Below are 14,820 nucleotides of genomic sequence, written 5' to 3' on the forward strand. Positions count from 1 at the left end.
ACAGAGCGGGGCAAGCTCTGCCTGAGGGAGCTCACAATCAAAACAGAGGCCACATACAGCACACTGGTGAATGCACCAGGAGGTAGCAGCAAGGCAGTTGTGACAGGGCCCTGTGATTACCCCGATTACCCCGCGTACAGCGAGGTGGTTCTCAGCTGTTCCCACCTTCCAGCCCCTGCCCTCGGGGTCTCCTGCCCTACACCTCATGGCATCATTTACAGCCATGCAGAGTGAGGGCAAGACCAGGGGGTGGGGGCAGCTCAGCCCGGGTGTGGGTGAGAGCCCCTAGGGGCAGGCGGGATAGGCACGGCAGCCTGCCCTGGGTCAAGGCACGAAGTCCTGGCCATGCTCAGACAACCCAGGGAAGGGCTATAGAAATGTCTGTAACTCCATGAGTGAGGCTGTACCCGCACCAGGTTGGGGCACTGAGCGCTGTAATGTCGCCCCAGCGCCAACCTGGGAGCGTGGCTCTCTGCACCCTGTGCCAGCCACACCGTGTGCTGCTAGGGCAGTGCGACCATGATGCTTCAGAGCTCCACCGAGGCCCAGCCCTGTTTGTTTTAGGCTGGCAGAGGCTTGTAGCAGATCCATCCATAAGCCCCGGCTTGGAGGTCCTGCGTGAAGGGGTTTAACTGAAGCGGCTGTGGTGCTGGCACCGGCAGGGGTCTGCAGTGCAAATAGCAGTAGGTGACTGTGCTCAGACGGCTAATGCAGGGGCAGGCCTGTCACTGAGTCACATGGAGTCGAGCCCTTGCACAGTGGGACAGGTCAGGAATTGCTTTCTAGTGACGCTCTTCCCCTCTTTCTCCATGGGGCCAGGCAGGCTCATTAAACCTTCCTGGCCCTGGACTGGGCTGCTCACAGCGCTGGGTCCCTTTATTCTGTGATTTACTGTGCGCTGGGCTCTTCACCAGACACTGCAGGCCCTCCCTGGAAAGAGAAAGGAATTGTTAGGAAGACAGAGGAGGGGCTGGCCTGCCACAGTCAGAGAAGATGGGAGAGGGCTGAAGACGGAGAGCTGCAGACAGAGATGCCTGCTGGTTCTCTGAGCAGGAGAGCTAACGCCAGCGGGGCAGAGAGGGCAGGAGGCAGGGGCGAGGTGTAGTGCCAGGTGCTGGAGCCATACCTGGGAGATGAGCGTGGTGAGAAATGCTTGGTGTGTGGACTGGCTGTTGGGATGTGAAGACAGACTGTACTGTTTGTAGTGTGCTGGGGAAGTCTGGACGATGGTTGTGCTGTATGTAGATGGGGTTTTATTTTGTAATATTAATCCCATGCGGGCTCTACATACTTGGAAAACCTTTGTGGACTATTTCTGGACCATTGGAAGAGAAACTGAGGCAGGCACACCTGTTGTGCTGTGGCCTGTCAGAGGAAGGAACCCCAGGAGGGGCTGCCTTATGATCCCTTCCATCCATGCATTGACTGACCGATGGTCCGGAGGGGACAGATGGGGCCCAGGTTGGGGTAGGAGAAAGGGGGCCTCCTGTTGTGAGTTCCTTGGATTCCCAGTAATTTTTCAGAGCAGGACAGAGGCGTGAGTAGAGGGCGGAGGGGTGTGGAGGTGGGCAGGTAGAGAAACATCCCATGTCTGCCAGGTCATTATAGCAGAGCAAGACTCAAAGAACTCCCCCAGCCCCAGACCTGCCAGCACAGTCTAGTGCAGCCTCTCGGGCTCTCTCTAGGGCCAGTGATCCTTGGTTCTTCCATTTGCTATGGGAGTGGGGGTGATACACGGCTCCTCCATCCCTCCTGTTCACATCTGCCAGGGGCTGTGCCAGGGGCCTGTCAGTGACTCCATGGCGAGGCGGTTACAGTGCCTGGGCAGGTCACACTCCGTAAGTGGTTGTTGAAATCCAAGTATAGAGCTCACTGCTGGTTTGGGGTTTGTGCCCTGGTTCCTACCAGTGCCCTGAGGTTGATACCCGCACTCTAGAGCCCCTGCAGGCAGCATTACAAAGGGGTCCTAGGAACGTAGGCATCACAGACTGGATCAGACCCAGTGTCCATCTAGCCCAGTGGCCAGCGCCAGATGCCACAAAGGAAGGTGGTAAAACCCGCCCAGAAGCAGATGTGGGATAATCTGTCTTCTTGTTAAGTCCCACTCTGAGCCCTTTAGTCTGTGATTGGCTTAAATCAATATCACTGGATATTCTGTAAGCCAGACATGTGTCCAGTTTCTTTTGGAACCTTGCTACGTTTTTTGGCTTCTACAGCATCTTATGGCAATGAGTTCACATTTGGTGTGGAAGTATTTCATAGAATCATAGAATATCAGGGTTGGAAGGGACCTCAGGAGGTCATCTAGTCCCACCCCCTGCTCAAAGCAGGAGCAATCCCCAACTAAATCATCCCAGCCAGGGCTTTGTCAAGCCTGACCTTAAAAACCTCAAAGGAAGGAGATTCCACCCCCTCCCTAGTGAATGTAACGCATTCCAGTGTTTCACCACCCTCCTAGTGAAAAAGTTTTTCCTAATATCCAACCTAAACCTCCCCCACTGCAACTTGAGACCATTACTCCTTGTTCTGTCATCTGCCACCACTGAGAACTGTCTAGATCCACCATCTTTGGAACCCCCTTTCAGGTAGTTGAAAGCAGCTTCAAATCCCCCCTCATTCTTCTCTTCCGCAAACTAAACAATCCCAGTTCCCTCAGCCTCTTCTCATAAGTCACGTGTTCCAGTCCCCTAATCATTTTTGTTGCCCTTCACTGGACTCTTTCCAATTTTTACACATCCTTCTTGTAGTGTGGGGCCCAAAACTGGACACAGTACTCCGGATGAGGCTTCACCAATGTCGAATAGAGGGGAACGATCACATCCCTTGATCTGCTGGCAATGCCCCTACTTATAGAGCTCAAAATGCCATTAGCCTTCTTGGCAACAAGGACACACTGTTGACTCACATCCAGCTTCTCGTCCACTGTAACCCCTAGGTCCTTTTCTGCAGAACTGCTGCCTTGCCATTCAGTCGCAAGCGTGTAGCGGTGCATGGGATTCTTGCGTCCTAAGTGTAGGGCTGTGCACTTGTCCTTGTTGAACCTCATCAGATTTCTTTTGGCCCAGTCCTCTAATTTGTCTAGGCCCTCTGTATCCTATCCCTACCCTCCAACGTATCTACCTCTCCTCCCAGTTTAGTGTCATCTGCAAACTTGCTGAGGGTGCAATGCACGCCATCCTCCAGATCATTAATAAAGATATTGAACAAAACTGGCCCCAGGACCGACCCTTGGGGCATTCCACTTGATACCAGCTGCCAACTAGACATGGAGCCATTGATCATTACCCGTTGAGCCCGACAATCTAGCCAACTTTCTATCCACCTTATAGTCCATTCATCCAGCCCATACTTCTTTAACTTGCTGGCAAGAACACTGTGGGAGACTGTGTCAAAAGCTTTGCTAATGTCAAGGAATAACACGTCCACTGCTTTCCCCATATACACAGAGCCAGTTATCTCGTCATAGAAGGCAATTAGATTAGTCAGGCATGACTTGTCCTTGGTGAATCCATGCTGACTGTTCCTGATCACTTTCCTCTCCTCTAAGTGGTTCAGAATTGATTCCTTGAGGACCTGCTCCATGATTTTTCCAGGGACTGAGGTGAGGCTGTAGTTCCCAGGATCCTCCTTCTTCCCTTTTTTAAAGATGGGCACGACATTCGCCTTTTTCCAGTCATCTGGGACCTCCCCTGATCGCCATGAGTTTTCAAAGATAATGGCCAATGGCTCTGCAGTCACATCCGTCGAGTCCTTTAGCACTCTCAGATGCAGCGCATCCGGCCCCATGGACTTGTGCTTGTCCAGCTTTTGTAAATAGTCCCAAACCACTTCTTTCTCCACAGAGGGCTGGTCACCTCCTCCCCATGCTGTGCTGCCCAGTGCAGCAGTCTGGGAGCTGACCTTGTTCGTGAAGACAGAGGCAAAAAAAGCATTGAGTACATTAGCTTTTTCCACATCCTCTGTCACTAGGTTGCCTCCCTCATTCAGTAAGGGGACCACACTTTCCTTGACTTTCTTCTTCTTGCTAACATACCTGAAGAAACCCTTCTTGTTACTCTTAACATCTCTTGCTAGCTGCACCTCCAAGTGTGATTTGGCCTTCCTGATTTCACTCCTGCATGCCCGAGCAATATTTTTATACTCTTCCCTGGTCATTTGTCCAATCTTCCACTTCTTGTGAGCTTCTTTTTTGTGTTTAAGATCAGCAAGGATTTCACTGTTAAGCCAAGCTGGTTGCCTGTTATATTTACTATTCTTTCTACACATCGGGATGGTTTGTCCCTGTAACCTCAATAAGGATTCTTTAAAATACAGCCAGCTCTCCTGGACTCCTTTCCCCCTCATGTTATTCTCCCAGGGGATCCTGCCCATCAGTTCCCTGCGGGAATCAAAGTCTGCTTTTCTGAAGTCCAGGGGTCCGTATTCTGTTGCTCTCCTTTCTTCCCTATGTTAGGATCCTGAACTTGACCATCTCATGGTCACTGCCTCCCAGGTTCCCATCCACTTTTGCTTCCCCTACTAATTCTTCCCGGTTTGTGAGCAGCAGGTCAAGAAGAGCTCTGCCCCAGTTGGTTCCTCCAGCACTCGCACCAGGAAATTGTCCCCTACACTTTCCAAAAACTTTCTGGATTGTCTGTGCACCACTATATTGCTCTCCCAGCAGATATCAGGGTAATTGAAGTCTCCCATGAGAACCAGGATCTGCGATCTAGTAACGTCCGTTAGTTGCCAGAAGAAAGCCTCGTCCACCTCATCCCCCTGGTCTGGTGGTCTATAGCAGACTCGCACCACGACATCACCCTTGTTGCTCACGCTTCTAAACTTAATCCAGAGACTCAGGTTTTTCTGCAGTTTCATACCAGAGCTCTGAGCAATCATACGGCTCCCTTACATACAATGCAACTCCCCTACCTTTTCTGCCCTGCCTGTCCTTCTTGAACAGTTTATATCCATCCATGACAGTACTCCAGTCATGTGAGTTATCCCACCAAGTCTGTTATTCCAATCACATCATAATTCCTTGACTGTGCCAGGACTTCCAGTTCTCCCTGCTTGTTTCCCAGGCTTCTTGCATTTGTGTATAGGCACTTGAGATAACTTGCTGTTTGTCCTGCTTTCTTAGTATGAGGCAGGAGCCCTCCCCTTTCGTGTTCTCCTGCTTGTGCTTCCTCCCGGTATCCCACGTCCCCACTTACCTCAGGGCTTTGGTCTCCTTCCCCCGGTGAACCTAGTTTAAAGCCCTCCTCACTAGGTTAGCCAGCCTGCTTGCGAAGATGCTCTTCCCTCTCTTCATTAGGTGGAGCCTGTCTCTGCCTAGCACTCCTCCTTCTTGGAACACCATCCCATAGTGAAAAATCCAAAGCCTTCTCTCCAACACCACCTGTGTAGCCATTCGTTGACTTCCACGATTCGACGGTCTCTACCCAGGCCTTTTCCTTCCACGGGGAGGATGGATGAGAACATCACTTGCGCCTCAAACTCCTTTATCCTTCTTCCCAGAGTCACATAGTCTGCACTCAAGGTTGTTCTTGGCAGTATCATTGGTGTCCACGTGGAGAAGCAGGAGGGGTAGCAATCCGAGGGCTTGATGAGTCTCTGCAGTCTCTCCGTCACATCGTGAATCCTAGCTCCTGGCAAGCAGCAGCAGAATTCTTGGTTGATTGATCAGTTCTGAATTTGCCATCTTTTCATTTAACTGACTGTGTCCTTATACTATGGGACACAGTGCACTGGTGTGCTGGGTCTCCCTTCTCTAGACCAGTCAGGATTTTACAGATGTTTATCTTGTCCCCTCTTATTCATCTCCAATCCCAGTCATTTCAATATCTCTTCCTAAGAGAATTTCCCAGCCCTGGGATCATTCTTGGTACTCTGTGCTTAGTCCCCCGAGTTTCATAGATTCATAGATACTAAGGTCAGAAGGGACCATTCTGATCATCTAGTCCGACCTCCTGCACAGCGCAGGCCACAGAATCTCACCCACCCACTCCTACGAAAAACCTCACCTATGTCTGAGCTATTGAAGTCCTCAAATCATGGTTTAAAGACTTCAAGGAGCAGAGAAGCCTCCCTCAAGTCAACCATGCCCCATGCTACAGAGGAAGGCGAAAAACCTCCAGGGCCTCTTCCAATCTGCCCTGGAGGAAAATTCCTTCCCGACCCCAAATATGGCAATCAACTAAACCCTGAGCATATGGGCAAGATTCACCAGATACTACAGAAAATTCTTTCTTGGGTAACTCAGATCCCATCCATCTAATATCCCATCTCAGGGGATTAGTCCTATTTACCCTGAATATTTAAAGATCAATTAATTACCAAAATCATGTTATCCCATCATACGATCTCCTCCATAAACTTATCAAGTAGAATCTTAAAACCAGATAGATCTTTTGCCCCCACTGCTTCCCTTGGAAGGCTATTCCAAAACTTCACTCCTCTGATGGTTAGAAACCTTCGTCTGATTTCAAGTCTAAACTTCCTGGTGGCCAGTTTATACCCATTTGTTCTTGTGTCCACATTGGTGCTGAGCTGAAATAATTCCTCTCCCTCTCCTGTATTTATCCCTCTGATATATTTATAGAGAGCAATCATATCTCCCCTCAACCTTCTTTTAGTTAGGCTAAACAAGCCAAGCTCCTTAAGTCTCCTTTCATAAGACAAGTTTTCCATTCCTCGGATCATCCTAGTAGCCCTTCTCTGTACCTGCTCCAGTTTGAATTCATCCTTTTTAAACATGGGAGACCAGAACTGCACACAGTATTCTAGGTGAGGTCTCACCAGTGCCTTGTATAACGGTACTAAAACCTCCTTATCCCTACTGGAAATGCCTCTCCTGATGCATCCCAAAACCGCATTAGCTTTTTTCACAGCCATATCACATGGCAGCTCATAGTCATCCTATGATCAACCAATACTCCAAGGTCCTTCTCCTCTTCCGTTACTTCTAATTGATGCATCCCCAACATATAACTAAAATTCTTGTTATTAATCCATAAATGCATAACCTTACACTTCTCACTATTAAATTTCATCCTATTACTATTACTCCAGTTTACAAGGTCATCCAGATCCTCCTGTATAATATCCCGATCCTTCTCTGAATTGGCAATACCTCCCAGCTTTGTATCATCTGCAAACTTTATTAGCACACTCCCACGTTTTGTGCCAAGGTCAGTAATAAAAAGATTAAATAAGATTGGTCCCAAAACCAATCCCTGAGGAACTCCACTGGTAACCTCACTCCAACCTGACAGTTCGCCTTTCAGTAGGACCCGTTGCAGTCTCCCCTTTAACCAATTCCTTATCCACCTTTTGATGTTCATATTGATCCCCATCTTCTCCAATTTAACTAATAATTCCCAATGTGGCACGGTATCAAATGCCTTACTGAAATCTAGGTAAATTAGATCCACTGCGTTTCCTTTATCTAAAAAATCTGTTACTTTTTCAAAAAAGGAGATTAGGTTGGTTTGGCACAATCTACCTTTTGTAAAACCATGTTGTATTTTGTCCCATTTACCATTGACTTCAATGTCCTTAACTAATTTCTCCTTCAAAATTTTTTCCAGGACCTTGCATGCTACAGATGTCAAACTAACTGGCCTGTAGTTACCCGGATCACTTTTTTTCCCTTTCTTAAAAATAGGAACTATATTAGCAATTCTCCAATCATTCGGTACACCTCCTGAGTTTACAGATTCATTAAAAATTCTTGCTAATGGGCTTGCAATTTCAGGTACCAATTCCTTTAATATTCTTGGATGAAGATTATCTGGGCCCCCCGATTTAGTCCCATTAAGTTGTTTCAGTTTCGTTTCTACCTCAGATATGGTAATATCTACCTCCATATCCTCATTCCCATTTGTCATACTACCATTATCCCTAAGATCCTCTTTAGCCTTATTAAAGACTGAGGCAAAGTATTTGTTTAGATATTGGGCCATGCCTAGATTATCTTTAACCTCCCCTCCATCCTCAGTGTTTAGCGGCCCCACTTCTTCTTCGTCTTCATCTTCTTCTGAGTTCTGCGTCATCCTCTGTGAGGTGCAGAGAGCAGTGCTGCACCTGCATCCGACAAGCTGTGTAAACATTCTCTGTTATTCCCCGTCCCATTCCTGATGCCGTCTAATGTCACGTTTGCCTAGTAGGACCTTGAGGACCCTGCTGTTCACCTTCATCCAGGATCAAAATCGACCATTGACTCCAACTTTTTGTTTTCTGCCTTTTGTGGCAGTTTCTGAGTCATGATAACACTTTCCTGCTCATCCCCTTGGTGACTTAGCTCCTTAGTAGCCTGTCGAGCAGGAACTTATCAAAAGGCCTTATGAAAAGCTAAATAAACTATGTCAGCTGGTTTTTCTTTATCTGCCCATTTATGGACATGTGTGAAGAATTCTAATAGATCAGTGAGACAATAAACATCTGGAAGATCAGAATATGCCAGGCTCTAACTAACATGGATTCTGCCAAAAAAAAATCTTATTTTATTTATAATTATTGTTTCAACCCCCAGTTTCCCAGGCACAGATGTAAGGCTGACTGGTCTCCATTTCCACAGATTATCCCAAAGCCTCTTTGAAATACAAGTACAACATTTGCTATCCTCCATCTAGAGTAGCTCTTTTTAATGAGAGTTTGCACATTTTCTGCTACCTGCTCTGCCACTTCATACTTGAGTTCTTTCAGAACTCTTGGATGTACCATCTAGGGCTGGTAGACCCAGCAGTGCTAATGCTCCCTGGCACTTGAGTTCCTCCAGCCCTGTGCACTGCAAAGCCCTTCCCACCAGATGTTATGGCAGAGGCTGAGGAAGGCAAGGAACCCAGATCTTATTGGAGCTGGCGAAGCCAGAGTGGGAGGAGGATGGGCGGATGGGTTGCTCAGGTTCATCTCTTACACAGACAGGTGATCGTTGACTGTAGATATAGGAACTTGTTGGTCTAAAACAAAGCTTCTCTTGCTGTTAAGAATGCTATTTGTAAAGGGGCATACAAGGTCAGACTCTCGGGTGAGGATAGATATGGGGGGCCATAGGCACTGACTTACTCAGATCCCGGGGGGTGTTCGACCTCTGTTCCACCCCAGACCTTGCCCACACTCCACCCCTTCCTCCAAGCCCCCACCCAACCCCATCCCGCCTCTTCCTGCCCTGCTCCTCCCCCCGAGTGCCTCCTACATGATGCTGAACAGCTGATTACGGCAGGCACGGGGAAGATGCTGGAAGGAAGTGGGAGGAGCTGATTGGTGGGGCTGCTGGCGGATGGGACACGCTGCAGGGGGAGGTGCTGATCTGCGGGGCTGCTGGTGGGAACTTCTTTTTCTTCTTCAATGCTTACCCAGACAATCGGCCATAGTGATCGTTCGCCATTTGGTCCGTTCCTGCGCAACCGCAAAGGCTTGACGGCCTGAGAGTCCAACATTGGAACAGACTTGATGAACCCATGTAATAGGGAGTCTGCCTCTGGGCCACCTCCACCCCTCGGTTGGTGGAATTTTATCCTGGATGTTACAAGTGACCCGGAGAACGGCGTTCACTGGAACGTCTTGTGGCATTCTTGCGACATGTCCAAAAAGCACAAGGTGCTGCCTGTGGACAATGGCCCCAGTAGTCTGTAGACCTGAGTGACCATAATCATCTGCATTACAGATGAAGTCATTCCACTTTATGCCCATTATACGATGTTGACATTTTGGGTGGAAAGCCTCCAGCTTTATCTGAGCAGCGTAGTGTCCGTGTTTCGCAGCCAGACAACAGCATGGGAAGGATACAGCTCGAATAAATCTTGAACTTGGTTGTCATACTAAGATGATGTTGATTCCTTATCCATTGTAAACGGCCCATGGCAGATGTTGTGATGCCAATCCGATGGAGAACCTCTGTGTGAGAGCTGGAGGAGCTAGTAAGTGTAAAACCCAGATAGCAAAATCTGGAAACTGATTTGACAGTTAGGTCAAGAGAGATTGGAGTTGCAGGTGGACCTGGTCCTGGATTTTGCAGTTTTGCCTTTGACCATGAAATATGGAGACCAGTCTTAGCTGACTCCTCCATATGCTGGAGAGCTGCACGAAACCACTATTTTTTTCTGTGGGTGCTTCAGCCTCGGAGCACCCACGGAGTCAGCGTCTATGCAGGGGCCCAGAAATCTGTCTAGCTGCCCAGGCACTGGCTGGGAGACTTTGCTGTGGGCCTCCAGAAATTGCTCTTTATTTTATTTGCACTGAATATTGTGTGTGCATCAGTCCTGCACATGCATGTGGCTGTGGGGCCGATTCATCAGGCTGACCACAGACGTTTCCGGACCTTATAAAATTAAAATCTGCTCTGTGATGCTGATAGGAGACCCTGCCACCCTCGAGGATGAAGAGGAAGCCGGGATTTTCTGTCGTTGCCTCATTGCTGCTTCTCCCAGGGTACAGTTACTCGGGGAGCTGCAGCCCGTGGTGGGCAGGACACTAGCTCTGTTTGGATCAGGCTCCGTTTTGTGCTGGAGGTAGAGATGTTGCTCCCTGGGGAGACATGGGCAGAATGCCCTGGGATTAGGGATGACAACAGACCCCTCCAACTCCTCCCGCGCTGGGCTGGAGCGTAGAAATGAATTCATGGAGCTGACCGAGTGCTGGTGTTGACACCCCTTCCCGGGCGTCTCCAGAAACCCTCCTGTAAAGGTTTCAGACCTGGTGAGTGTGCTCAATCCCGTCTCTGAAAAGATGGGGCTCTAACGCGGAGTTCCTGGTTCCAGTGCACACAGGCCCAACCCCATTTAACTTTCAGCCACCCCATACCTCCCCGGGCTGTTCCTCAAGCAGAGCCCCAGCTCCCTGGCTAGCACCTTGCCTTGCTCACTGACAGCTCAGCCTGCCGGACCAGCACGCGCTGCTCAGCACACTCCACTCCCACAGACCTGACTGCTAGTCACACCGGCCCCTGGTGGCAATGAGCAGGGTAAATGCTTGTCAGCGCCAGAGCTCCGGGCTCTGCTGGAAGGACCCTCGCAATCTGAATTGACATCTCAGGACTTGCTTCATTGCAACTCCAGGGATAAACTCCAGCCCCCTTCCCCCAGGTGAGTCTCGGACTGATTGGTGCGGACAGGGTGGCCTGCCAGCTGCTCTCCACCTCTCTACTTTGCTGGCTGATCAAAGAGCAGGTGTGCAGCTGGGTAGATCCTGGCGGGAGTCCTGATGCCATTTAGATTTGCGCTGAGTCTCTCTTACATTCCCCAGCTGCTGGGTGCTGCTGCGGGACGAGCGTGAGCCTCTCTTTGGTGAGCCTGGGGCTGCTCAGCCGAGCCATTCGAGGGCAGGGGAAAGGACACCACACTTCTGCAAAAATTAAATTGTCTGGAGCCAGGCCAGGAAACCCACTTCACTGAGTGCAGGAGAGAACCCGACAGCCCCCATGTGCAGAGCAGGCACTGGGCTTTCCTGCATCATTTATTTATCTGTGCTGGCCAGCAGGCTCCAGGGGATTAGCGCTTCCTGCCCACGCTGCTCATCTTTGTGCTCTTCACAGAAGATTAAAGGCTCAAAAGCATCTTCCAGATCTTTCGCAGGTCGTGCATGTGAATGATTCCATCAAGTCTGCTGCAGCCCCACCTGTCCTGCCAGGGGAAACCTCTCCCAGCTGGGAGCTGCTGCCTGACAGCGCCAGGACCATGAAATACAGCAAGGGGAGAACTGCAGAGCCCAGCAGAGGACAAAGACTGGGCCAAAGGACTGACGGACCCTCGTGAGTCTTGAACAGGGCCTGCAGGGACCTGTGGGCTGCGGAGCGGTGCATGGCTGGCATGATAGACCAGAGAGGACACACTCCTGTGTCTGCTCAGAGCAGCCCGAGGCCCAGTGATTGCCACCTGCGCATGGCTCACAGCCAAGCTGCCTCTGCCACAGCCTCCTCTGTTTGAACTGGGTAGGCACAAATCTCCCAACACCCATCCCAGGAGCTTCCCACTGTTCTGCTGTTCCCCAGCTCCGGGCCTAGTCCCTCCCTCCCTGACTGCCTCCCCGGTGCCTGCCTTCCGGGCCTCAGAGATCGCACCGTCAGCAGCACCAGAGCGCTGCCCTAGGTCCGATCTCCACACGATGGGCCTGTCACTGCGCGGGGTGCCTGGCCCTGTGTTTGAGCCTAGGATTTGCTCCAATGAGGGTATCTGCCGGGGCTTAAATTCACACATGGTTTTTCCCGGAGCCCTAGGAGTTGGGGCTTCAGCCCTGCGGGGCATGCTGGGGCTCCCACAGGTTTGCAAATATTTACTGGAGCTCCACTCTGGCTGGCTCCAGCTGAATTTACACCCTGCTATCTGCTCACACTGCCCCGAGCGGAGAAGCTACCTCTAAAGCTTCCCATTTTGCTCTCTTGGGGGAACAGGAGCTGTCCATGGCAGCTTCCCCCTTCCATTTGACATTCCCCAGAAACCCGACAGCTGAGAAATAACCTCCAAGCGCAGTCAGTGACTGCTGTTGCCAGAGGTACGAGGCACATGCCTCTGCTCTGCAGAGCCCCCACCCTGCTATGATGCCCCTTACTTGCCATGCAGGAGAAGCCAGAGGCCTGTCCTTTGCTAAGCCTGGCAACCCAGGCAAGAAGCGGTGGTCACGCACGGAGTCTCATTCTGCCAACAGCATTGGAGCTGATACTCGGAGCTCAGGGTTTCAAGTGGAGCTGCCAGAAGCCACAGCCCAGCAGGTGGGTTGTTTTTCCCTCTGCACAGCACAGAAGCCTGCTCTATGGACGCACTGCTGCTGAGGGGTGTGCTCAAATCCTGCCTCAAAGGGCAGCACAGATTGGGACAGCCCACGTTGCTTCTTGTTCTGTTAGTGTGAAATTCATCCCTCTGCCGAGAGCTGTGGCAAGGCCTAGGCACCCTGTCATTCCCGGGGTCAGTTTCACCCCTTCCACTTAGCTCTTGTGCACATGGAGGCCGGACCTGGATGGCAGCCTGTGGTATGATGCACGCCCCTTGTGCAGGTCATTGGAGCTCGCACCTGGCTTTACACTGGATGATGGGCATCAGTGCATGTTGCAGCGTGGCACTGTTCCCCCCCCACCATCTGCACTGGTGAAATTCCCAGCTCGAGGGAGCCCTAGGCACAGATAGACACAGTCAGGCCAAGTTATGGCTGTTTGATGTCAGTGTTAGATCAGAAGTCCTAGGACTGTTCTGCGGCATGAGTGTCTTTTGTTCTGTTTAGACAGTGCCTAACACACAGGACTGATGCTCCTGGTGCTACCACAGTGCAACTCATAATAACTGTACCAGGTGGTGCACCGACACCCAGTGAGAGATAGTCCCTTCCCCAAAAGCTTACAATGGAGACAGACCAAAGGTGGGAGGGGAAACTGAGGCACAGAGCAGGGAAAGTGACTGTTCAAGCTCGGATAGCAGGTCAGCAATGGAGACCGGATTAAAGCCCATGTTTTCTGAGTTCCAGTCCCAGGCCATTGTCCTATCCATTAGACCATGAGGTTTCGCCTTAGGCAGGCAGATTCTAGCACCATCGCCCACTGCTGCATGCAGGGTTCCTTTGGAGAAGGGCCTGGGACTGGATCTCAGTCCAGCAGAGAGAGGAAATGCTGGTAACTGTTAGCGTGTTACAAAACTGTAATTAATATCAGAAAATTTCCTATCTGCAAATAACTCAGCCCTTATGAAATCCTGATAAAACCATTTATCACAACTGGTTCTTGCATGCTGCTGGCGGAGTGCCCAGACATGTGGGCAGTAATTGATGGCCTAATAGAATTTTAAATTAAGGTTTGTATTATTAATTCGAGTCCCTCCAAGCCCCTCTTTGCTGGAATAAATCCAACGTTTCCTGCCAGTCCCCAGGGAGCTGGGTGACTCCTGCTGGGACCTGTTGGCCCTGAAATTCATTCCATGGCATCAAATGTGGCAGACATTTCACCTCCAGGAGGCCAAGCCCAGCCCTTGTCCCACAGCTGCTCTGAGATGGTTATCGCCCAACTCCCCGGGCGGCTCCTTCCCCAGCTTCCCAACACTGCACTTGTAACATCACAGTCATTGCCGTAGTCACCAGCAGATGCCCTGAGCCCAGGGTTATGATGTCAATGTGGGATACAGGTGGACAGGGCCAGCCCACAATATTTTGGCACCTGAAGCAGGAATCTCAATTGATGCCCCCATACCCCCTTGCTTGGGCCAAAACTTTGAAAGGTCTCAGTTCTGCCTTCTTCCTGTTCTACTCCTCTCTTGGTGCTGCTCTGCTACGTACCCCAATAAAGGAGAACGAACAACTTAAAATGCCTTGTTCAAAAATTTTAAGTAACACTTAACTTTCAAACTCCTGAACAGCAAATAGAAAAGGAGGACTTGTGGCACCTTAGAGACTAATAAATTTATTTGAGCATAAGCTTTCGTGAGCTACAGCTCACTTCATCGGATGCATGCAGTGGAAAATAAAGTGGAGAGATTTTATATACACAGAGAACATGAAACAATGGGTGTTACCATACACACTGTAACAAGAGTGATCAGGTAAGGTGAGCTATTACTAGCAGGAAAGCGGGCGCGGGGGGGAACCTTTTGTAGTGATAATCAAGGTGGGCCATTTCCAGCAGTTGACAAGAACATGTGAGGAACAGTGCGGGGGTGGGGGGAAATAAACATGGGGAAATAATTACCTTGTGTAATGACACATCCACTCCCAGTCTTTATTCAAGCCTAATTTAATGGTGTCCAGTTTGCAAATTAATTCCAATTCAGCAGTCTCTCATTGGAGTCTGTTTTTGAAGTTTTTTTGTTGAAGAATTGCCACTTTTAGGTCTGTAATCGAGTGACCAGAGAGATTGAAGTGTTC

This window comes from Dermochelys coriacea, chromosome 8 (assembly GCF_009764565.3).
Source record: "Dermochelys coriacea isolate rDerCor1 chromosome 8, rDerCor1.pri.v4, whole genome shotgun sequence".
Lineage (NCBI taxonomy): Eukaryota > Metazoa > Chordata > Testudines > Dermochelyidae > Dermochelys > Dermochelys coriacea.